The following is a 24,280-nucleotide window of genomic DNA, read 5'->3' as shown; positions in this document are numbered from 1 at the left end:
AAGATCCCATCTTGGTTCTAGGTCTGAATGTTGTAATTTTTTATAAATCATTTGCCCTGGCACAATGCTATGTTGTCCGTCCCCCCTCTAGAGGAATTTTTACAGCATCCTGAACCTGATTTTGCTATTTTTGTATTGCTTCAGTCAAAGCCATACAATATGTCGAAGGGGAATCTGACATTAAATGTAAATTTACTTCTGCAAGGTCTGAAATTCCTGGCAGCTATGCCATTAAATCCCCAAAAGCCTACAGACTTCCTGACATACCTGACCAGTAAAGTATGTACCCTGATCAGAATCAATAATGTTTCATTTCATCTGGAATGATGTCGCGAACCAGCATATGTTAAGAGGTCCATCGTTAATAATTTGTAAAAAACGCCCAAGCGTCCGATACTGTATATCTGTGTGATCAAATAAGGAAAAGGTTTTTGGAGTTATAAATCAGTGTTAAAATCTTCAAATATCAATCTGCCAATTTGCAACTATTTTCAATCCATTCTCTTTTCTCCTCTCGGGAGCATTGAATTTGCATCTCAGTTATGTCTGTGAACTGTGAGTAGTTTGTCACCATAGATGACACATTTGAGCAGTAAGAGTTTCTGCGGTTCATGCGGCTGCAACCGTAGCTGCCTGGTCAAGGGTATTCCCTTTAATCTCACTAGAATCTCCCTCAGAGGTGGAAAGTAACGAATTACCTTTACTCACGTTACTGTAATTGAGTAGTTTTTTTGTGTACTTTTACTTTTTTGAGTAGTTTTTAAAATCTGTACTTTTACTTTTACTTAAATATGTTTTGTTTAAAGTTTTGTACTTCGCTACATTTTAAATCATATCCGTTACTGAGTAAAAAAATATTTTAAAAATGCAAGGTGATGAAGACGCGCGGATGATTGATTGATGGGCGGGGAAACGCACAAAAAGAACCATGGAGACGGATGAGATGGGCGCGCGCTAATGGAGGCCCGCCTCAGTTCAAATCTTATGAAAGAAACCCCTGGTCATATTTAACTCTTTCACCGCCAGCGTTTTTAAAAAAAGTTGCCAGCCAGCGCCAGCGTTTTTCATGATTTTCACCAAAGTTTAATGCCTTCCAGAAAATGTTCTTCTTTAAATATATAAACATACAATATACCAAATGAAAGAACAGACCCTCTGCTTTCAAACAAAAAAAAAAGTTTCTTCCTACCTTCAGTGGTTCTTTTGTAATCAGCTTTTGAATATGGGTAGGTTTCTGCAAAAACACCACATTTTGAGCAAAAAGCAGAGATAATTCCATTTTTGTGACGGACTTTTCATAGAGATCCCTTTCAGAGCGATCTTTAAAACAGACACGGACATGCAGCCGCTTGCCATAGGGCAATACTTCCGGTTTTAAAAAGTTGCGGAAGGGCGCCACCTGGTGGATAATAGTGGTATTGCGGAAAGACGGGAAATCTCGTCATTGGCGGGGAAGCGTTTTCTCTTAATTGACAAGATATCTCATCAATGGCGGGGAAAGAGTTAAGCGACCACTTTCCACTGAGGCGAAGCGATTGTTACTTTCATATGAAAGGTAGGATTCATGCTCTTAAAGGGGTCATAGCATGAAAATCAGACTTTCATGCTGTCATGCGTAACATAACACAGACGCATCAAATCATGGAATTACAACATCGAAATATGTCTGTGTCCTACACAAAATAATAATAGTAATGCCATCGAAATGCATATATTAAAGAAAAGTCGTGAATGAAATTAAATTAAATCAAGGTAGCCTAATACCCAAATGAAAACCGCCAATAGCTTGATTAATTGACATACTATTAGCCTTAATAGACTACTTAAAGCAAGGAAATGTTGCCCATATTGAAGAATCCTAATGTAATAAATAAATGACGGTGGATTATGAACTCGCCAAAACGGAAAAGAAAGCCCAACTGGATGCAGGATCAGTTACTGCTGCTGCACCCGACCAACGTTGGTCACCCGACCAACTAACCCGCCCGCAAGTCGGACCGCAAAAAATCCGCGGGTGACCTCAGGCATCCACTCATTTCGGATCAACCCGCGCATTACTGATGGGAGAGGATTTGTTGCAGATCAATGCAGCATTCCTGCTTGTGTCGCGGACCCCGGACGACTGCGAGAGGCGGTGGTATGCATTACAATCGCAGTAGAGGGTTGAGATTGCAGCCTTTAAACAGACTAGCATGGCAACAGGTATGCCTATAATATTAAATATTTAGTTTTATTATTGTTTCATGTAATTCTAAAAAACTTCCTGCTTGCCATGAATGTAATAAATTATGAAACAAATGTTATAAACAATATGCTTACATTAAAGTGTGCTTTTAAGAATGTGCAATGCTTTTGAGTTGGTGAAACTGTCCATGTTAAGGAGGATCAGCACCTAAGACATTTTAAGATCCTTTGTGAATAGGTCTTAGGGAGTTGGGAGTCCTCTCGACTTCTTTTAAGCTGTCCCAGACTTAGGTGCTACTTTTAGGGCTAAAATGCTTTGTGAATTACTCTTAGTGAAAAAAATTAGGAGTCCTCAATTTAGGAGTGACACGCCCAGTATTTTTAGGAGTTGCTCTTAAATTCGCCAATTAGGAGCTACTTTTAGCCTTAAATTTCTTTGTGAATACGGCCCCAGACCTACAAATTTGCAATTTTAACATGCTGTAAATAATTATCTGTGGGGTATTTTGAGTTAAATCCTTACCTTCACACTCTCGGGACACCAAAGATTTATCTTACATCTTAAAAAAATCTCATAATATGACCCCTTTAAGTACGAAATTGCAGACCGTGTTTTTACCGCTCATTTGCACGACACGTTTTTAATACATGCGCATTATCTTCCGAGGTCTAGCAGCTTCGCGTCAAGTCAAACACAACTTAAGAACGTACTCGAGAATGCGCAGGTCATTAGACATTGCAGAGAGAGAGCGAGAGAGAGAGAGAGAGAGAAATAATTTTTTGAATTTTAACAATCTTTTATTATACAATCCTTATACACTCACATAGAAATCCAAAAGCTATAACAACCCCAACAGTTCACATCATATTAATAATCATTAAAGCAATACATGCAAAAAAAATTAAGAATCATCAACAACTGAACAAATTGCATCATTATAGCACCACTGTGATGAAAAGGACATCAAATCATTCATCATTTTATAGAATTTAAAATCAACCCATACTCTTACTTTTAACATATTTTAAAAAACAAAAACAACTCCATTACTTCCAGTCCCCTCAATTTCCTTCTTTCTGTTAATATATATTGCCATTTTTGCGACACCAACAATAAAATTTAACAGTTGACATTTTACTCTTTTTTCAGCTGAATACCTATAACCAATAATAAAACTCTGAATATTAAATATCTCACCAAGGTCATTAAACAGTATGTTGAGACAACTGAATACATCATTCAATCTTGTACATTCCATAAAGCAATGAAAAATTGTTTCTTTCTTTTTACAAAAAGGACACCCCTGAGACACATCTGAATTAATGACATTTACAAAAGCGTTAACAGCAACTGCGCCGTGCAAAATCCTCCATTGAAGATATCCCATTCTTTTTTCTAAAGGAGGTTTATAAAACACTCTCCACACTGGTTGTACTGTATCATCTAAACCTACTCTCTTTAAAAAATTGTACATTTAAAACTTTAACACAGCCCCTATATATTTTCTTCCTGTCAGCCTCATAAATGCTTAAATCTTCTAGGTTTCCCAATTCTAACATCTTCCCATTTGCTCCTTTAAGATTTGGAGTAAAAAAAAATCTCGAAAAAAATCTGTACTATCAGGAAAAATTGTTCCTTTCCATAACTCAAAAGCAAAGACTTTTCTTCTTCTGTAAGCTTAAACTTTAACAGGTCTAGCAATTTCTCTATTATTCTCACTGATTTTATTCTTAAAGACAAAGCTACCTCTTTTGAGTTATTCAAATCAGAACCACCCACATCTACTAGATGATACAGTTGTACTGTGTTTTCTAGACCCCATGCAATTTCCTTTGTTACATCCAATCTGGCTCCATAAACAGTAGGTTCCTCTAACAACCAAAACAAAGATACAGAAACCCCTCTTTTTCTTTCAAATAAACTCCATACTTTAAAAACCCCTTTATAAAAATGAGTCAGACCATTCAAAGGAAACTTACAAGAGTCCAACAAAAATAAAGTTAAATCCAGTCCAAGACCACCAGCTTGTCTTAGAATAAACTTTGCAACATCTCTCCACACAAGATCTTCAGGACCTGTCAAAAGTCTTTGAATAACCTGTAAACGGAGGGTTGCTCCTCTGCTGGCCAAATGCACTAGTCCTTGTCCCCCTTCTTCTTTAGGGAGATATAGTACTCTCTGTGGTACCCAATGAAACTTAGTCCAGAAAAAGTCAACAATAATAGCCTGTAGTTTCCATTTCTCCAATTTTCCTTTTGTCTTTTCCAAAACACCATCCCAGTTCTTTTGCACCACTGAGTCGTCACCAAAAAAGACACCTAAATATTTAAAACCATGTTTGTTCCATTCCAGTCCAGCAGGTAGTTTAGGGAGGCCTCCACCTTCCCAATCTCCACATGCCACGGCTTCATTCTTTAGCCAGTTCACTTTAGCTGAAGACATTTGTCTAAAGTCTTCAGTGGTTTTCGTCTTATCTTACTGATCAAACTTTTTCTGTTGCGATAAACCAGATCATGTCCGACACTGTGCCTTTATCATGTGGAGTACCACAGGGATCAGTTTTAGGTCCTTTGTTGTTTTTACTGTACATGATACCACTTGCTCAGAAAATTCAGTGTTTTAAGCATGTGTCTTATCACTTATATGCTGATGATATTCAGTTATACTGTTCTTTTAGGGAGTCTGAGTTTCACTTGCTGTCTAGTCTGTTGGAGTGTCTGTCTTGTATTAAAGAGTGGTTGGGCAGTAACTACCTTCAACTAAATCCAAAAAAGACAGAAACTTTGATAATTGCCCCTGATAAGAAAATTCCACGGATCAGGCAACATCTTGGTTCCTTAGGCTCTTCTGTTCAGTCAAGCCTCAGGAACCTCGGTGTTGTATTTGATCAATCCATGTCTTTAGATCAAATTCAGGACAGATGGTTAAAAGCTGTTTTTATCACTTACTGAATGTTTCTAAAATGAGGAAAATGTTGACCAATGTAGATTTAGAGATGATTATACATGTTTTTATCTCTCCGCGTTTGGATTATTGTAATTCGCTTTTTACTTGTTTTAACAAAAATGTTTTAAATCGTCTTCAGATTGTTTAAAATTCAGCAGCGAGGCTTTTAACTGGAACTAGCAGGAGATCCCACATCACACGGGTATTATTTTCTCTTCACTGGTTACCAATTAAATATAGAATTGATTTTAAAATTTTGGTCCTCACTTATAGAGCCCTTCATGGGAATGCTCCTGAAAACATTTTGGACCTGTTGACCCCCTATGCCTCTACAAGAGCATTGAGGTCATCAGGTCAAAATTTGCTCATGGTCCCCAAAACTCATTTTAAAACTCGGGGGGATCTTTCTTTTCAGTCAGTGGCCCCTAGACTGTGGAATGCGTTGCCCCTGTCTCTGCGTGTGGCTGATTCTGCTGATTATTTTAAAGTGCAACTAAAGACACACTTATTTAGACAAGCATTTAGCTGACTGGGTTTTTATGTTGTGATCCCTGTTGTAGTGTGGTGTATTATTCTAGCGTTTAAGTTTTACTGTCTTTGAAATTTTTTCTCTTTGTACTTTGTAAGCAAGTTTTAGTCTACATTTTTAGCATTATTGTTATATTTTGTAAAGCACTTTGTGATTTTATCTGTGAAAGGTGCTACATAAATAAACTTTACTTACTTACAAAGTCATTAATTATAGCATATAAATTGTCCACTTCCTCTTGGTTTTTTATCATGACAACAATATCATCAGCATAACCTGCTAACTTAATTTTAACCTCAGAATGAGGTACACTCCAGCCATCAATATTTTTCCGAACTCTTAACAACAAAGGTTCAATTGACAAGGCATACAACATACCCGACAATGCACATCCTTGTCTAATTCCCCTTGTGATTTTAAAAGGTGCACTCAACCCTCCATTTATTTTAAGTACACTCTCAATGCTATTATACAACACCTTGGCTGGGCCGTAGTAGTTTGGCTCTCCAACCCTTGTCGGTTTCAGACTCTTAATTAGAACACTCTGTCCGGGAGCAAAATAATTAGTAGGGTTTTCTGAGGGGAGAGATAAAGAAACATTAGCACAGATAGAGTTCAATTTCTCAATTATGGACTCCACGTAGTCTTCTTGTATCAGCTCCAGGTCACCTCGGGAAGAAATGCCAGCACGGCCTTTCACCCAAGGGGTGGGGAAAGGCCTGCCCATTAGTATTTCAAATGAAGAAAATTATTTGGTTGAAGATGGAGTCATTCTTATTTTGGATAATAAAGGAGGTATCAAATCTACCCATTTCTTTCCCATTTCTAACGCAGCTTTGGTTATCCTATGTTTAGTTTTCACATCCGTTCTCTCTATGACAGCTGCTAATTGTGGGTGATACGGGATATTAAGTTGCCAATCAATAGGCAACGCTTTAGCTAAGAGCTACATTCCTCTGGACACAAAAGGTGTCCCTTTGTCAGATTCAATTGTTTTCGGTATGCCAAAACGAAGAATAATTTCCTTTTGTCAAAAATTTTAACTACAGTTTGCGAATCCTCTTTAAAAAAAGATATTTTAGATTTCCAATCGGCGACATGCGTCTGAAATCAATCTGATCATGTTAAAAAGGTGCCTCGGGGTGTGGCAACGCATCTTTTTTGTTTGTTGAGGCGGGTTCACTTTTGCACAAGTTAAACATGAGTTGAAAATCAAATTTGTTGGTTTTCTTTACATCTGCAATATAATAAAACTGATTTATTGCTTGAGTCAACATTTTTATTACTGGTATGTGATAGATCATGGTAATATCTTATTAAAATTACCAGTCCCAGTTTTGGAAGTGCTACTCTCTCTCTCTCGTCTCTCATGACTCCCTTTCCATCTGGTACACAACCATGCTTGCTCCAATGTTCGAGCTCAGCCTGCGTCGGTTGACTCTCCAAAAATGTTTATGTCAATATCATATATGTTAATCACTTGCACAGCCATAGCAAGGTCTGTTTTGATATCACATTCAAATGGTGATTTGATTTGAGCTTGAGCTGCTTCTTTGGCAGCCTTATCTTCTCTTCTTATTTCCCACGGATCATTTCCTGATCCATGATCTTTTACTTTCACTATTGCCACTTCAGACGGTAGCTGTACTGCTTTTGTGAACCGTCCTATCAAATTTAAATGAATTATTATGAATTTTAAATGAAAAGGACTTACCATCTGTTGTCTTAAAATCTCAGGCTTCCCATGTTTTTACAAAATTTAGAGTGAACATATTTAGAGTTATCAATTCTGCAGCTTGTGCTGAGTTGTAATTTAGAGCAAAGGCTTCAATAACCTCACCAGTATCCGACACCACAGCATAACCACACAGGTAGATACTGTCCATTGGCTTTGCATATGAGCCATCCATATAGATCTGACCCCCCCCATCTAGGGGCGAGTCCATTAAATCGGCCCTAGAGGAACAGGAAGTCGTCAATTCAAAAATGCAGTTATGTTTTAGATTGTGCTCAGTCATGTCTACCAGTCCCAAAACTCCCAGCAAAAGTGGAATTAATGTTAAAAGTGGGCTGGATCGTTACATTTTTGGTTGCCAACAGTGTCTCATACCCAGATCGCCTCTGTGCCGTCCTGTGTTGTGTAAAAATGTACCTACTTGATATAATGTGTAGAGTCATTGACTGTGACAGCCTCGTTCTCTCAGCCACCTGTACAAACAAAACATCAGCAGCCACTGCATAAAGACATTTCAGGCATACCTGTAACTACATTATCTAGTTTTCTAAACAGATATGCCACTGGCCTATAAGTGCAACCTTGTTGTTGCCAAAGGATACCCAGAGCCACACCCTTCGCCTCTCGCGCATGCAGGTGAAAAGTCTTTGCATAGTTCGATGGCCCAGAGCTGGGGCCGTAGTAATGGCGTGTTTCAGTGCCATGAAATGAGTCTCTGCTTTATCAGTCCAGCATCTCAGTGATGCAGGCAATGCCTTGTGATCAATCATACTCCGCAAATGTCTGTCATGGGCAGCACACTCAGGTTTCCATGAGCGACAAAAGTTTATGAACCCCAGAAAACTTTAGAGGTCTTACACAGTTCGTGGGAATTTCATCTTCCGGATCAGTTCAATCTGATCTGTGGAGGTTTTTTTTTTCGAAGACCTGGCATTATGACGTGACCCAGGTACGAGAACTTTTGCTTGACCCACTGGAGCTTTTCTTTTGATGCTTTGAAACCAGCGTTCCCCAGAATATTGCAGACGATAATGGAGGCTTTCTCACAGTTCTTTTCAGTCAGAGCAGAGACCATGATGTCATCAGCATACTGCAGAATGCAAACTGAAGACAGCAAGTCGATCTTTTTTTTTTTCGATGTCTTTTTCACCGCAGCGGAGAGGACGGATGGTGATTCAGCATACCCTTCTTAGTATTTGCGCCCCCTATCCTATAAGGCTAGCAGTGGCTGTACGTCTGGATGCACTGGAACAGAGAGACAAAAGCAGCACACAAATAAATGACAGAAATTCTTATGTGTGCATGGTATAAAATTTATGACAGTCGGCACATCTGGAACAATTGGAGACAGAGGAATTATCAGTTTATTGATTGAATTCTTGTGTAAGACATCATGTCTTTCCATCAGCATTCACCACGGGGTTAATCGGTGTGTTGTTTGGCGTTTATGTATGAAGACACCTTGGTAAACAAAATTGTAAATAATAGGTTTAATGCCATCTTCCTTTTCTTTTGACAAAGGATATTGTGTAATGTACACAGGTTTTAAGTTTAACTTTGTGTGGTTTCATATCAATGAAACCTGTATCTTTGTTTGACTGAGACCATAGGCATGAGTTAATCAAAGTGTCTACATTCTGTGGTATGCGGGCGGTTACTGGGTCTTGGTCGGCCTTCTCACTTCCTCCCCCCATGGGCAGAGGATCAATGTATGTCTGTAAACATGACATAAAAGAGAAAACAACATGAGAATCATGATTTTTTGATGTTCCATATTTAAGTTATGCATTATGTCTCACCCGAGCAAATTAAGACAACCATCTGGTATTATGTGAAATTTGTGAAAAATGGCTTGACACCTGGAGCTTACCTCCAGAGGTGGTGTAATGGGACAGAACATTTCAGTTTCTAGAATACCCAAAGAGCAAATTTATCAGTAGTTGGTCCCTCATGTTCAGATGAAGACATTAATAATACTTCAACCCCAGTATCCAAAAGAAATATATGCATTTTACCATTAAATTTAAGTAAAGTTAACTTTCATTATCATTATCAAATATCAAATAAATGTGGACTTCTTCATGGTGTTTTGTTATGCCAGTTTGTCTGGAAATTACTGTCAGATAGTTTCTGATGCACTTGCTGTGGCTGTTGCATTGACTGTCTATGTGATGGCGCCCTTGGATTAAAATTGCGCCCCCCTTGGAACGACAGTCACAATGCATGTGGCCCCTTTGTCCGCATTCTAACACAGTATATCAAATCTCAGTTTCCTTTCCGGTGCTTGAGCAAGCTGTTTCCCGTTTGATGAGACTTGCCCTGAAAACATAGCATGTTCAGTTTAAACAGAAAAAGTCATCGGATGCATCAGACTCACAAAGACGACGGCACGTATCAATTATGTATTTTTTTATTTTTATTTTTTTATTTTAATACATCGCTCTCCAATGTTTTCAACAAAATAGCACAAATCTGCCCCTGTGACGTGTGCATACCTCTTGTGAGATTTGTAAAACGTTCACGTATTTTACTGTGATTTGTGGCAACGGTAAACTTAGGCTGGTAGCCTACTATTCGACATAAAATATGGCGGCGCATCTTGTATTGGGGTTTTTTGATGTAAAGTTATTAAATTACTAACCGCTAACTTACTGACGTACAGTTCAACATAAAACCTCTATTATTTGTATACATAAAATCATCAGGTTTTTGCCTGGCCGTGACAGAATCCTCCATCTTCAACACAATGTAAACAAATAATAGCAGCAACAATAATAGACAAACAGCAATAAGCACAAAGCAATAGACAGACACCCAGGTTTTCTGTGCTCCTCCGCTCAGCCTCACCCACTGTCCGTACCGTATTAGGAATAGAATTTGGACATTACTTTTGCAAACTATGTCAAATATGCAAAAATCCGATTTCAATATATTCAGTAAAATATTAATTCAGTTTTTATTCAATATTTTTTTATTCAAATAGACGATCGTTTGATGTTTAATTATTCCGCGTTTCTATCATTTATCAAATTGTTTTGTTCAAAGTTTGTTTGTTCACAATTTTTTCAATCAGATAGCTTATACAGATGATAGCTTTTTCAATGTTAGTTTTATTTCAAATCAGCTTATTAAAAAATATTGGGCCGTGCTCGATCAATATTTTAATTAAATAATCATTTATCAACACCACGATCCCAAATATACAATGAGGTCAAACATGTATATTTGATTCGTTTCGTGGGCTGTAGCCTCAACTTCCAGCACCATGAGGATTTACTTTTCAATCAAATTCCCCCTTTTCACGAAAACGACTTCACTACCTGCCCCAACTGGGCCAAGTGGATTAACCAGTCTTGACTCGAGTCAACAAGATACAGGTCCTCTAGGACTCTACAGGGGCAAGCGCTGTATTTCAAATTTATTAGAAATATTTCAACACTTACCCCCTTTTTGTAGAGTCCTCCCCGATCTGCGGTGTTCGAAATTCGGTCTCCGGTTCGAGGATGTTCCCCTCTTTCGCCGGACGAGCCCCCAACTGTTAGAATCTAATTCTAAGCAGGTCTAGAGGTATGATCTTTTCTTTTAAGTTCGGTACTTAGGTTGTTCGGTGAGGATCTGAGGTGAGCAGCAGAGAAATCTGATATCAGAGGATCATGAAAGACACTGACACCAAATGCCGTTCAATCATAGACCAAATTTTATTAGACATCCTTCACATTATATAGGATGCAAAAAGGAAACGTTAGTCACCTGAATACAGTCTGGCACAATCTTGTGATCAAAACATTGACGAATCCGTCGAGACGATAATCGTATGATTAATTGACCAAACAAACATAAGGGGAAGTGATACTAAAAACAGGGAAGTAGGGTCTGACACATATTCCCAAAATATCCAACCTGCAGTTAACCAAAGGATATTTTCCAAATATAGCAAATGTAAGATCATTAATCACTGGGGAAAACTTTAACTGAACAGGCCAGAAAACAAACAGTGTTTTATACAATGGAAAAACCAGACACATAGCATTTCTATAATATTTAACCTTAAAGACAGGATGAGCTTGTCATCAAAATATATGATTAGAGAAAATGCCACTATGAAAAGGATTATCATAGACATGCAAACATAAATGTGAAACTAAACAGGATATATAGATATATATTGGGTTTGCTTACAAGTTAACTAGTGGGTGTGGGAAAGGTACATCTTTTAGATTCTTACAACCATCCATCTGTGCTACACTTTGAAAGCGTGAGCGTACCAGTGCGCCCTGTGCCTTTACACCCAAAAGATCATCCAATTTTTTCCTTTTATCCTTAAGAACTTTCAAACATTCCTGATTACTAGTGAGTTCCACTGAATTTTGTAACTCTGTTATTTCTCTCTCCAGCAGTGGCGGAGCTAGACTTTTAAAACTGGGGTGGCAAAGGGGTGGCAAGGTATTATTTTGGGGGGTCAATATACAAAGTGTTCAATTACACTAAAAATAAATTATTTTCCACAAAATATATATAGATTAAATTAAAGTTGTTTATTTTCCTAAATGTACACAATTATAGCCTATATGTATTAAGTATACAGCAAAAATAGAACAACTGGGATCTGTTTGGCCCTGATTTGCACCTGACTTTTGCTTCTTTAGAAAGAAGTTGGTAATATCGCTTTTTCTCTTCATTCTGCTGTCCCTAAAGGAAAACTTGGTTACACACCTCATGAAGAAACCAAAATTTGGAACAATTTGCTTGTTTTTATTTACCATAAGTTACTAATAATACACATACTAAAGTAATGCATTACGACAAAATCTGAGTATTTTGAGGTCTAGACTATTTGACAACACAGGGAAAATTGCTTAAAGACATCTAGACATGTTATGTTAAGGGAGGAGGGAACGAGTTTCCGTAAACTTTAATGTAATGATGTAAATAGACTTCTGTCCCTCACATTAAGCTATGGAATGGCTTCAGATGACTTTGTGAAATTATAATCCAACCCTCTCAGACCCAAGTCACCCAAACTGACGTGAAAAAAGCGTGAGGCGCCGAAAAGCGCGTTGTTTACATCCCTGTACTATCTCCACGGTGGTTTTATTAAATTCAATATGCTGCATTACAACGTGCCAATATGAATAAGCCTACCTAATGTCTGTGATTGTTGCTGAACATTTGCTAACGACATGTTTTTATTGTTTTAAGCATCTTCACGCAGGCGTGACAGTATTAATCAGTTTCACAAGACTAGTAATGCTCATTGAAGTATTAATGCTAAGCACTACAGTGCAGCGTCTCCCTTACTTCCCGTTAAAACAGTACTATGTTTAATTTAATACCAATAAAAGCCGTACATACCAGCAAAACGCTCTTCATTGATCCTGTGTGTGCTAGCTGCCGCATTATGTTTTGGAGCACGAAGGAGCAGCGTGTCAGCTTAACCAATAGGCTTGTTCGACTTCAAGCGGCGCCTCAAGAATCGACAGCCGGATTACGTCAAAGTACCGCGAGAGATTTGCGAAATCATACGGAGGAGTTTGCTTTTAAGTCGCTCTCGTGGAACTTTGACATCACCGGCTGTCGGTTTTTGCGGCGCCGCATGAAGTCGAACAAGCAAGTGTAGCAGCGCATTCACGTCCGCTGGGAGATTTGAGAAATGTTCGTAAAAATCAAACAGTGTAATGTTTTCAGCGGGGTGGCAACAGGGGTGGCAAGGACTTCGTCTGGGGTGGCAATTGCCACCCCAATTAGCCCTCTGGCTCCGCCACTGCTCTCCAGGTCTTCTAATAATTGAGAAGTGTCCCTTGAAACATTGAGAGTATACCTACGGCACAGTTGCTGTATTTCAACCTTTCCGCAATCCCACACTGTTAGATGTCGCTGTAGATTTAGCAGCACTGTACTGTAAAAATCCACAGTACTATACTGTATGTGTACATTACAGTACAGTACTGCAGTTCATAATGCATTCTGGGTAAATTTGTTTGAGCGGGAAAATTTTACAGTATATTTTGGTCTTGATGTAACCTTGCTGTAGCCATTGCTGTAATGTGCCAGGTGTACTTGCAATAATCAGAGAAAGTGCGCCAACGTCAAATCACACAGAGGGAGAGAGAGCACAACTCCTGGCTGCAGCTGAAGGAGGACGATTGATTTCTGGCAGTTCGGTAAGTTTGAAATATTTCTGTTTCATGAAAACTTAATTTTTAGTTTAAGAATGTTGTCAATAGTTTGTCACAATATTGTTTTAAACGTGCAATGAGAGAGAAAAACGGTCGCCAACAAAGTTTCAATCTCCCTCAGAAAGTAAGCTAACGTTACACACAGATGTCTACCGCTGCTTTAACTCGCTTTACACCTTTTTTTAATGAATATAGGGTTGTTTTAACTAAATTATGACGGTTTGGTGAGTTTATATTGTGTTGAAAGTGTGGTGAAAATGAAACTATTTTTAACGAAATGGACAAAGACAACCCGCCAGCGCGGTCTTGCGGTCCCAGCATAACGGTCGTTTATCTCGGCGTTTCATCCGTTCAGTTAGCGTCAGAGGAAAGTATAAAGTTCGACTGTTTGGTAAGGCTGACTCGTGGTTGTAAACAGATAGGACTTGACACGCCGTACACAGCATACTGTAGTACCGAACTACTCCACAGAAGTGAAAACAAGAAACCTCATATTTAACTGGATACATGCATCGAACTCATCGCAGCTTTAACTTCGACCAAATATCATTCAGACCTGGGCTCATCTTAATATCAGATGAATGAAAGGGATTGCCGCGCTTATTGTTGGTGTTATTATATTATGGTATATCAGCAAAAGCAGAGAATATCTTCTCTAAAGCGTTTTACACGCCCAGTTAGTTGTCCAATACATTTTTATGGCATATTGTTTCCACCACTTCAGATGCATTACACGCTGTATATAAGTTTCCAAAACACATCAAATCAATGCACGAAAAGAGAATGGGCTCCGCATTTACGTACCTTTGTCTTCTCGTCTCTGACTGTCAACTGATCCAGAGTCCTGCACGGGTCCATTTTTGGAGACCCGTGTCCGTCCGTACCCGCAAAGTTCAGCACCAGATCCGACCCGTCACCCCTGATAATATCAAAATTAAATCCGCACCCGCCCGGACCCGTTAATATTTGGCCCGTTACCCGACCCGTACCCGCATAAATCACACACTCTAAAATCATTCCAATTAAAGTGCTTTATTTTTTATCTCGTACCTCTCTAAACATCACAACAGCGTCATGAATAGGCTAATGAAACAGGCTAAAGTGCGCTCTGTTTTGTGCCATTTAAGTAGTCTATCGGCACAAATGGAACATGATAACTATACAGAAATAGACATATTAATAAAAAAAACAAGAAAAAGAACAACCTACCTACACAACCCCTGCTGTGCTCCTAAGTCTCGTCTCGAAATGCTTTCTAAGAGAAGACGTTCAGCTTCAGGCTATCAACAGCAAAACTTTATGCCAGAGTCCCGCAACGCTCGCTTCAACCATAGGGCTCCAAGAATAGACAGTAAAAGAAAGGGTCCAACAAACTACGAGAAGAATCAACAAACTGGTCGCGCACTGTTGTAGTGGTGGTGACGTGATGGGTCAAATGTCATATGTTCCGTGTGTAATGGTAATTAGGGCGTGCACACCAAAGCTTTTACCCCCGCGGCCGTTTTTCAAATAAGCCGGCGGTCAGCGGTTTTTCCGCGCTCGGCGCTGAGGGTCGAGAGTTGAAAGAGATTAAAGTTTGGGTGAAATTCTCCGCTCGTCAATGTCAGTTGTCAGTTGTCACACGGCCGTCCAATCACAGTGGAGAAAGGGCGGGACAAGTATCACAACAACCAACCGGCTCACAGCTTAAGTATCACAGCTAAAAAGCGCTTGGCTGAAAAAACAGCCGTGTTTCAAAGTTTGGTGTCACATCATTAGACATACAGATTTTGCACATATTATCATTTGCACTACTACCCGCCCGCGCGGAGTTAATTATCCGCCCGCGGCCCCGCCCGTGAATTTTAGGAATGTCACAATCCACCCGTTTGAGACACTTTTATGCGGGTACCCGACCCGTTGCAGGACTCTGAACTGATCCTTCATCTCTGGATGTAAAATAGTCCATTATAACATCGTGTAGGAAACTGGCATCACCAGGATTGCTCAGATTTAGGCGATCATGTTTATCTTTAAAGTGAGCAGCTAGCTACTAACTTGTTAAAAAACTTTGCGTGAAATAGTGTTACACCGCAGCCGTCCGGGTAAAACATTAAAGGGACAGTCTTTTTACCTTGTCACTATAAATCGCTATTTTCTGCAGTAAACGAGACATTTTCAGAGATTTTCTGTAGACAAGATGTTATAGAATAATAATAAAAAAAGACTTATTTAGATATTTATATATAATATATAATATAACAACTAATATATATATATATATTTGTTTTACAACTGACTAAACACTTACAGAAAGGATTTATTTGTTAGCATAGCATGATATTAGATTTAAACACTTAAAGAGCACCAATTATGCTAATAAATTAGCACGTTAGCACGTTATTGTAATATCCCATAGTACATACATGTTATTAAAACTTGAACTAATGCACTGTGAGTCTTATAAATTGCTTACATACCTCACCAATTTCTGCATGTCTGGAAAACGCTCGGTTTAGTTCCTGTCTCCGCCTCCCAAAATGTCTAGTGTATTCGGATTGGTCAGATGACTACTCAACTGTTATTGGTCAACTGGGTTCGGCGTGTGTTTGAAAGGTTACGCCCCTGACTACGCGTGGATTTTCCGGTTCTGACTGAGAGTCACAGGCAACGTAAACAAGCGTTATATTTCTCTATAAACGATGGTGTCTGTACTGCCTTACCACTTCAAGCTCGATCCAGAGAGTTCAGACTGCCGTTACGATATAAACGATCTCCGTCAATGAACGCGATTGGATTTAACTTTTTTAGGTGTCCTTAGCTCTGCCAGAATGCTAAACGAAGACGAAAATGTGTTGCAAAGACATCCAAAAGGTAATTATAACGTACTACATTACTTTGCAAACTATATGGAAACACCAAATGTAGCACATTGAAGGTTTTATTTGAAATTATTATAAAACTATTTCACTTATTAACATTATTTTACTATAGTAAACTTTATTATAAAAGACTGTTACATACTATATCACTGTGCAAACTATATGGAAACACCAAATGTAGCACAAAGAAAGTATTAATTGAAATGAATGTTCTACATTATTTCACTATGGTAAAGTTTATTATGAAAAACTGCTTACTTATAAGTGCTATGTTTTTACTTATTAGGTTTTAAGGAGAATGCAACATGTTCCAGGGCCTCTTACCTGCGTGATTCATCATCCAGGTTTTGCACAAATTGTCTAAATCCCTACACACAGAACATTTATTGTACCGACTATAAGCCTTTGAGGTGCAGGACTAGAGTAAGTTTTATTACATTTTTAAACCAATAACACTAAAGTATTATTATAGTAACAAAGTACCCAAAAGAACAAAAGATGCAACTTTAAAGAAAATATAATAGTCAGTCAAAAGTTTTTTTTATTTATTACAAATATATATTTAAATGTTAAACAATATACAAATAAACATACTTTAGTAACCATATTGTGCTCTTGTTTCAAAAATTGTTCAATTCATTTCTTACAGCTATCTATTCAGATAAATGGCATATCAAAGCTTTGTCAGCTGGTGCTATCTAAGACGACACTATAAGGTTATCATCCTGTCGTGTGTTGTTCTCCAGATACGCTTGGAGCTTCCTGATCAGATCGGTCACAATTTTGGCTTTCGACGACCCCTGCACTGAAGATGGCATGCAATCACGTCCTCCTTTGAAGGTCTCTCAAACTGTGATGCCAGGTCCATTGGAATCGGGGTTTCCTTCAGCTTATCTTCAAATACCTCATCAAACACAAGCCTGATCACATCCTCCACATAACTGTAGAAATATTGCAGTCAATAAATCTTTTGTTTTGATCATTTATTTCCCTGCTTCATACATTAAGTTTTTAATTATGAATGTATTTGAAATAAAACATTACTGCTTACGGTATGTCATTTGTGTTTTGGGAACATAGCCTTGTACTTTCCCTCTCCTGCTTTTGTTACGGCTTGGTGACATTGTAATGGATGGCTGCAAGGTACAAATACCTGTAAAATATAAACAAGCAATTAATTTATTGTAAAAGTAAATACTACTTTATTTAACACAGTTACTAAAATACTTAAATACCTGCACAGCATTCCAATAAATGAGAAAATCATTTTTTTTTGCTGCAAATCTGAAATCTCAGGCTACGGACGGCAAAGGCATCCACTGATGATGATAATGGAAACATTGTGAAACGATGCTACTGCCTGGGTTCCTATTATTATGCAGAGAAAAAAAACTTTGTCATCATCAGTTATACATTTAAGACTGGTAGTGGTTTCACTAGGTAAATACATAATATGTGTTAAACACCTTTGCTCCTCATATGCCAGTCTGACTCCTTGTACTGTGTGTAATGATGTTGCATGTTTGCATACAGTGTAGAAGGATGTGTCCAGCTGCGAATCTAGGATATAGACAAATAAAACAAACATGTATTCAGTCAAAAAGAAATATTATAACAATAGAGTACAACGACTATAAATCGTTAGACTATTCATTAAAACGTAAATGTATTACATATTACATGGCCCAACATTAGCAACACACATTACGTGTTTACTTCGTTTCAAAATCTAAGAAAGCTTCAAGTAAATACAACAGTAAAATACATATAACTTTAAACAAATCATCTGTACTTAGAGTTTCTTGAGTTTGATCATGAGAACAAATTTTACCGGTAACAGTTTAGCTGGCATTTGTATTTGTATTTATCTTAGCAACTTAGCAAGTTTGTAAACATGTCTAAACCAACATCGATAAAAAAAACGAAAGCCTGCATAATTCAACATACACGTGTGTAAATATGGTACGTTGTTTATGAAATACAGTATTACAACACAAAACAGTTCGCTTGCAAGCTTAGCTCTACACGCACATTATGTTAATCTCCGGTTACCGGTTACGTAATGTACAGTAAAAGGCAAATAATAAACATGAATACTTACAGTCTGTGATCCAGAAGTGCACAGTAATCCAACTTTCAAGAGGAGACGTCGCGCAAATCCAGCTTCGGTTCATGAGAAGCAGTTATTGTGAAAACTCCGTGAACAACTTCTGACTGGATTTTTCCGGAACCGTATTAAACATGATGTCCTCTGTGGAAGTCCATAAAGTGCTATTTTGCCCTCGCATCTAAAGAGACAGCGTCTACTCAAGAGATTTAATCGCTTAAACAATGAAACAAGAGTTTGCAAACAGAGTCAAAGCAGGGACTCCCAACCCCCGCCATTTTAGCTCTCTTCTGACTCGGCGCTCCCCACCCCACCCTCGTCTTTGAGGGCGTACCCAAGCAAAGCAGAGAGGGCTGAACTATGATAATGTTGGTCTTATCTACGTCACTAATCCCAGGAAGTAAACTGTTGCCTACAATCCGAGTGTTTTTTGTAGTCCTCGAACGTTAGAGACGATAACTCGCGTCATCGTTTTCTTTGCGGTATGTACTTTTTGAATATCGTTAGCATGTACTAATGCACACTTACACACAAAAGGATGTTTAAAAACGTGTATCCCATAATAGGTGCTCTTTAATACATTTTTAAATCAATCACTTTGTCTCTGCACAATGAACATTATCAAATATTATTAATGTTGTAAAATATATTGTTCATTGTTAGTTCATATTAGCTAAGGCATTACCAAATGTTAAGGAATAAACTCTTATAGTAAAGTGTTACTAAATTTTCTTTTACCATTTCCTTCACAATGTCTACTTATTTCTATGGCTAACAGATTTTGTAACATTTGGATTTTTTACAGTCTTACCATTGCTTGTAAGCTGGATTGGGTAAGATGGATCATCTTTAAAGGCACCAGGCAAGTACATGATGTACAGTTACAAGTCATTTATTTTTTCGACTGCAATATTAAATGCTTTCACGTCACATGCAAAATTACACAGGAATGTGGCTGACTTTTTATTTGTAGTTTACCTGAGTGTCATTGCACTTTTCAGGAGTTAAGGCAGATGTGGAGGCACAACGGGTGATACCAGACACACACCAAGCACATTATGTTCGGTAAGTTTGTACTTTACCACTACAGCTTCTTTAAATACCCATGTATACACTCATTCACAATTCCCACACACAACACTGTAACACGACCATACACAACATGTATACAATTTTCTTAGTTTGCCATGTAGAAATATACAAACAGAAATATTCAGACTTTGGTTATAAGAAATGTAATTTAATAATTGTATTTATTTAGCAGAGGTGTCCCTGGACTTTATTGACAAAAGATTTTGTTTTCAGAATAAAAAGTTGTGTCCAAATCAGTAACAATTGTACTTTCTGTTCAGGACATTCAATCATGACATGATCCATGTGGATGCTGTCCATTGAGGAAAGAGTTTGTTCAGCGGTAAGTGAATCTTCTGTATTTTAATGTAATTAGGTGTGGAACAGTAGAATAAGAGCAAAAGGTTTCAGAATAGGAGTAAATTCAAGGCTGAGTTTAGTTTTTTAAGAATCTTTTTCTATATCTTATATTTGTTGACTTAATGTTTATGATATTTCTAACAGGTTTCTGGATAGAATTAATTCCAAAGATGGGAAAAAGTGCACATCCAGACAAGGAGCAAGCAAAAAGACAAGGAACTTGGTGCAGAGAAAAGCTGTGGCCATTAACCCCCATGTGAACAGCTTCATGCAGTCCCTGATTGAGTTCGAATGGACGACTTCAAAGTAAAGGCCACTGTGGTCTGTCTGCCACAGTTTAATGCATTTATTTTTAGTGTTAAATGAAATTCAAGTAGAATATTTAAAACTATGGGCCAGTGTTCTTTTTACCACAGTGAAATGTTACCTTTTAGTCGATGATGGACTTTAAACTGAAAACTGAAAACTATGGAACAGTGTTCTATTTGCCAGAGTTAAATATGTTACAGCAGGGGTCTCCAAACTTGTTTATACTTGTTGATTTTATTTTATGTTACTTGATTATATGTTTATTATTGTTTAAAATCTTGTTTTAAATATGTTTTGTTTCAATTAAATGTTTTTTTAAATAAAATTTTGATACAAACATTGCTTGGATTGCCTTTTAATTCATTATGTTTTAATTTAGCATTTTTACCATATTAATAACTATAGATTTAAACCTAAATATCTAGCTATTTTATATAATATTATTGTATTAACTGTAATAAGTAATAAATAGTATTTATGGGTCAATATAGACATTACAGTAAATTACTGTAAAAATAGACTACTGTAATAAAATATTGTAAAATTACAGTACAGTACTGCTTTGTAACTATACAGTACTAGTTTGTGAACTGTAAAATGGTATTACAGTACATTACTGTAAAACCAAAATACAGTAACTTACTGGCAACCGTGCTGCCAGTACCGTACTGTAAAAATACAGGGAAATCGTTAACAGTGCACCATTGTTGCAATGACCCATACAATGATTTCTTATTTGTGACCCGCTCTGGCGAAATGAGTCGGAAGTCGCAACGTTCTATTTTAAGATATGAGCCGATAATGTGGAAAAACAATGAAATTATCAAAAAAACATTTTTTAGCTAATTTCAAAGAAAAGACATTAAAAAATAATCTCCCAAAGTTTCGTAGTCCAAATAATTGAGTAAAGGTGTTTAAATGACTATTAAAGTTGAAGCAGCTTTACTAAATTCGCTGGAAATTGCTTTTCTCAAATCCTCACCTCCGTGCATTCCGGGTATCCCCTGAAACGTCACTATCTCTCCAAATATGGTGTTACACGTTGTTTTAGAGCCAATCAGAAATCTGCATAAACGCTGATCATTTGTCAATGGGAATCCCCGGGGCACGTGATTGGTCCAGCCATCCTCCTGTCAGTCTCGCAGCACTCTCCTCTCCTATTTAACTCCTTTTTGAATTGTTTACACTGTTATTGTCAACTAGCCTACACAAAGATATGATTGCATAGGCAAGCATTATTTGTTTTCGTTTTGCTTTCTGTCTCTCTCAATTTCTCTCACACGCGCACGAGCGCGAACACGCACACACTCACAAACATACACGCACAAACACACACACACACACGCACGCACGCACGCACACACACACACACACACACACACACACACACACACACACACACATTCTGGTTTCCATGTTCTATTCCCTTCCCCTAACTCAAACCCCAGCCATCACAGACACCTTTCTGTTACTTCACATTTTCAATAAACATCATTCTGGGTGATTTATAAGCTTGTTTCTTGGTTTACTGTAATAGCATTTATATTAATGTCTTTGGTCAAATTAAGCTGTAAAATAAATTGTTTATCCCTTTAAAAATGCAATGGATTTTGAAAGATATCTACAAAAAACGGGCAAAAAACTTTAAAGGCGTTTTTCTCAGGTTTTCAGTTGGAAAAAGAGGACAGACAACCTTAATTGAAATGTCTATATCTTTAAAGAGCACCAATTATGCTAATAAATTAGCACGTTAGCACGTTATTGTAATATCCCATAGTACATACATGTTATTAAAACTTGAACTAATGCACTGTGAGTCTTATAAATTGCTTACATACCTCACCGATTTCTGCATGTCTGGAAAACGCTCGGTTTAGTTCCTGTCTCCGCCTCCCAAAATGTCTAGTGTATTCGGATTGGTCAGATGACTACTCAACTGTTATTGGTCAACTGGGTTCGGCGTGTGTTTGAAAGATTACGCCCCTGACTACGCGTGGATTTTCCGGTTCTGACTGAGAGTCACAGGCAACGTAAACAAGCGCTATATTTCTCTATAAACGATGGTGTCTGTACTGCCTTACCACTTCAAGCTCGATCCAGAGAGTTCAGACGGCCATTACGATTTAAACGATCTCCGTCAATGAACGCGATTGGATTTAACTTTTTTAGGTGTCCTTAGCTCTGCCAGAATGCTAAACGAAGACGAAAATGTGTTGCAAAGACATCCAAAAGGTAATTATAACGTACTACATTACTTTGCAAACTATATGGAAACACCAAATGTAGCACATAGAAGGTTTAATTTGAAATGATTATAAAACTATTTCACTTATTAACATTATTTTACTATAGTAAACTTTATTATAAAAGACCGCTTACATACTATATTACTGTGCAAACTATATGGAAACACCAAATGTAGCACATAGAAAGTATTTGTTGAAATGATTATAAAACTATTTCACTTATTAACATTATTTTACTATTGTAAACTTATAAAAGACTGTTACATACTATATTACTGTGCAAACTATATGGAAACACCAAATGTAGCACAAAGAAAGTATTTGTTGAAATGAATGTTCTACATTATTTCACTATGGTAAACTTTTTTTATGAAAGACTGCTTACTTATAAGTGCTATGTTTTTATTTATTAGGTTTTAAGGAGAATGCAACATGTTCCAGGGCCTCTTACCTGCGTGATTCATCATCCAGGTTTTGCACAAATTGTCTAAATCCCTACACACAGAACATTTATTGTACCGACTATAAGCCTTTGAGGTGCAGGACTAGAGTAAGTTTTATTACATTTTTAAACCAATAACACTAAAGTATCATTATAGTAACAAAGTACCCAAAAGAACAAAAGATGCAACTTTAAAGAAAATATAATAGTCAGTCAAAAGTTTTTTTTATTTATTACAAATATATATTTAAATGTTAAACAATATACAAATAAACATACTTTAGTAACCATATTGTGCTCTTGTTTCAAAAATTGTTCAATTCATTTCTTACAGCTATCTATTCAGATAAATGGCATATCAAAGCTTTGTCAGCTGGTGCTCTCTAAGACGACACTATAAGGTTATCATCCTGTCGTGTGTTGTTCTCCAGATATGCTTGGAGCTTCCTGATCAGATCGGTCACAATTTTGGCTTTCGACGACCCCTGCACTGAAGATGGCATGCAATCACGTCCTCCTTTGAAGGTCTCTCAAACTGTGATGCCAGGTCCATTGGAATCGGGGTTTCCTTCAGCTTATCTTCAAATACCTCATCAAACACAAGCCTGATCACATCCTCCACATAACTGTAGAAATATTGCAGTCAATAAATCTTTTGTTTTGATAATTTATTTCCCTGCTTCATACATTAAGTTTTTAATTATGAATGTATTTGAAATAAAACATTACTGCTTACGGTATGTCATTTGTGTTTTGGGAACATAGCCTTGTACTTTCCCTCTCCTGCTTTTGTTACGGCTTGGTGACATTGTAATGGATGGCTGCAAGGTACAAATACCTGTAAAATATAAACAAGCAATTAATTTATTGTAAAAGTAAATACTACTTTATTTAACACAGTTACTAAAATACTTAAATACCTGCACAGCATTCCAATAAATGAGAAAATCAATTTTTTTTGCTGCAAATCTGAAATCTCAGGCTACGGACGGCAAAGGCATCCACTGATGATGATGATGGAAACATTGTGAAACGATGCTACTGCCTGGGTTCCTATTATTATGCAGAGAAAAAAACTTTGTCATCATCAGTTATACATTTAAGACTGGTAGTGGTTTCACTAGGTAAATACATCATTTGTGTTACACACCTTTGCTCCTCATATGCCAGTCTGACTCCTTGTACTGTGTGTTATGATGTTGCATGTTTGCATACAGTGTAGAAGGATGTGTCCAGCTACGAATCTAAGATATAGACAAATAAAACAAACATGTATTCAGTCAAAAAGACATATTATAACAATAGAGTACCAT

The 24,280-nt window shown here is 37.5% G+C and overlaps 5 long non-coding RNA genes across 7 annotated transcripts; 3 read left to right on the top strand and 2 right to left on the bottom strand.

The window, feature by feature from the left end:
- Positions 1-13,258: 13,258 nt before the first annotated feature.
- On the top strand, positions 13,259-20,914 carry LOC135767132 (uncharacterized). Of its 2 annotated transcripts, XR_010541905.2 has the most exons (5): positions 13,259-13,556; positions 19,345-19,401; positions 19,541-19,604; positions 19,892-19,953; positions 20,115-20,914. It is a non-coding gene; the product is annotated as an uncharacterized lncRNA (long non-coding RNA). The 2 variants fall into 2 exon arrangements; XR_012336938.1 differs by having other exon boundaries at positions 19,541-20,914.
- Positions 15,932-17,318, top strand: LOC135767130 (uncharacterized). The gene is made up of 3 exons (XR_010541902.2): positions 15,932-16,424; positions 16,719-16,855; positions 17,179-17,318. It is a non-coding gene; the product is annotated as an uncharacterized lncRNA (long non-coding RNA).
- Positions 16,951-19,312, bottom strand: LOC135767131 (uncharacterized). Of its 2 annotated transcripts, XR_012336937.1 has the most exons (5): positions 18,534-19,312; positions 17,899-17,992; positions 17,668-17,800; positions 17,484-17,585; positions 16,951-17,373 (listed from the first exon to the last, which is right to left on the bottom strand). It is a non-coding gene; the product is annotated as an uncharacterized lncRNA (long non-coding RNA). The 2 variants fall into 2 exon arrangements; XR_010541904.2 differs by having other exon boundaries at positions 17,899-19,312.
- A 223-nt stretch (positions 20,915-21,137) lies between the features above and the next one.
- On the top strand, positions 21,138-23,538 carry LOC135767129 (uncharacterized). Its single transcript, XR_010541901.2, has 3 exons — positions 21,138-22,511; positions 22,939-23,075; positions 23,399-23,538. It is a non-coding gene; the product is annotated as an uncharacterized lncRNA (long non-coding RNA).
- Positions 23,453-24,209, bottom strand: LOC135767128 (uncharacterized). The gene is made up of 4 exons (XR_010541900.2): positions 24,118-24,209; positions 23,888-24,020; positions 23,704-23,805; positions 23,453-23,593 (listed from the first exon to the last, which is right to left on the bottom strand). It is a non-coding gene; the product is annotated as an uncharacterized lncRNA (long non-coding RNA).
- Between the last annotated feature and the right edge of the window lie 71 nt (positions 24,210-24,280).

This window comes from Paramisgurnus dabryanus, chromosome 6 (assembly GCF_030506205.2).
Source record: "Paramisgurnus dabryanus chromosome 6, PD_genome_1.1, whole genome shotgun sequence".
NCBI classification, from domain to species: domain Eukaryota; kingdom Metazoa; phylum Chordata; class Actinopteri; order Cypriniformes; family Cobitidae; genus Paramisgurnus; species Paramisgurnus dabryanus.
Note: the sequence above shows the minus strand (reverse complement) of the source record. Positions and strands in the feature narration are given on the sequence as shown.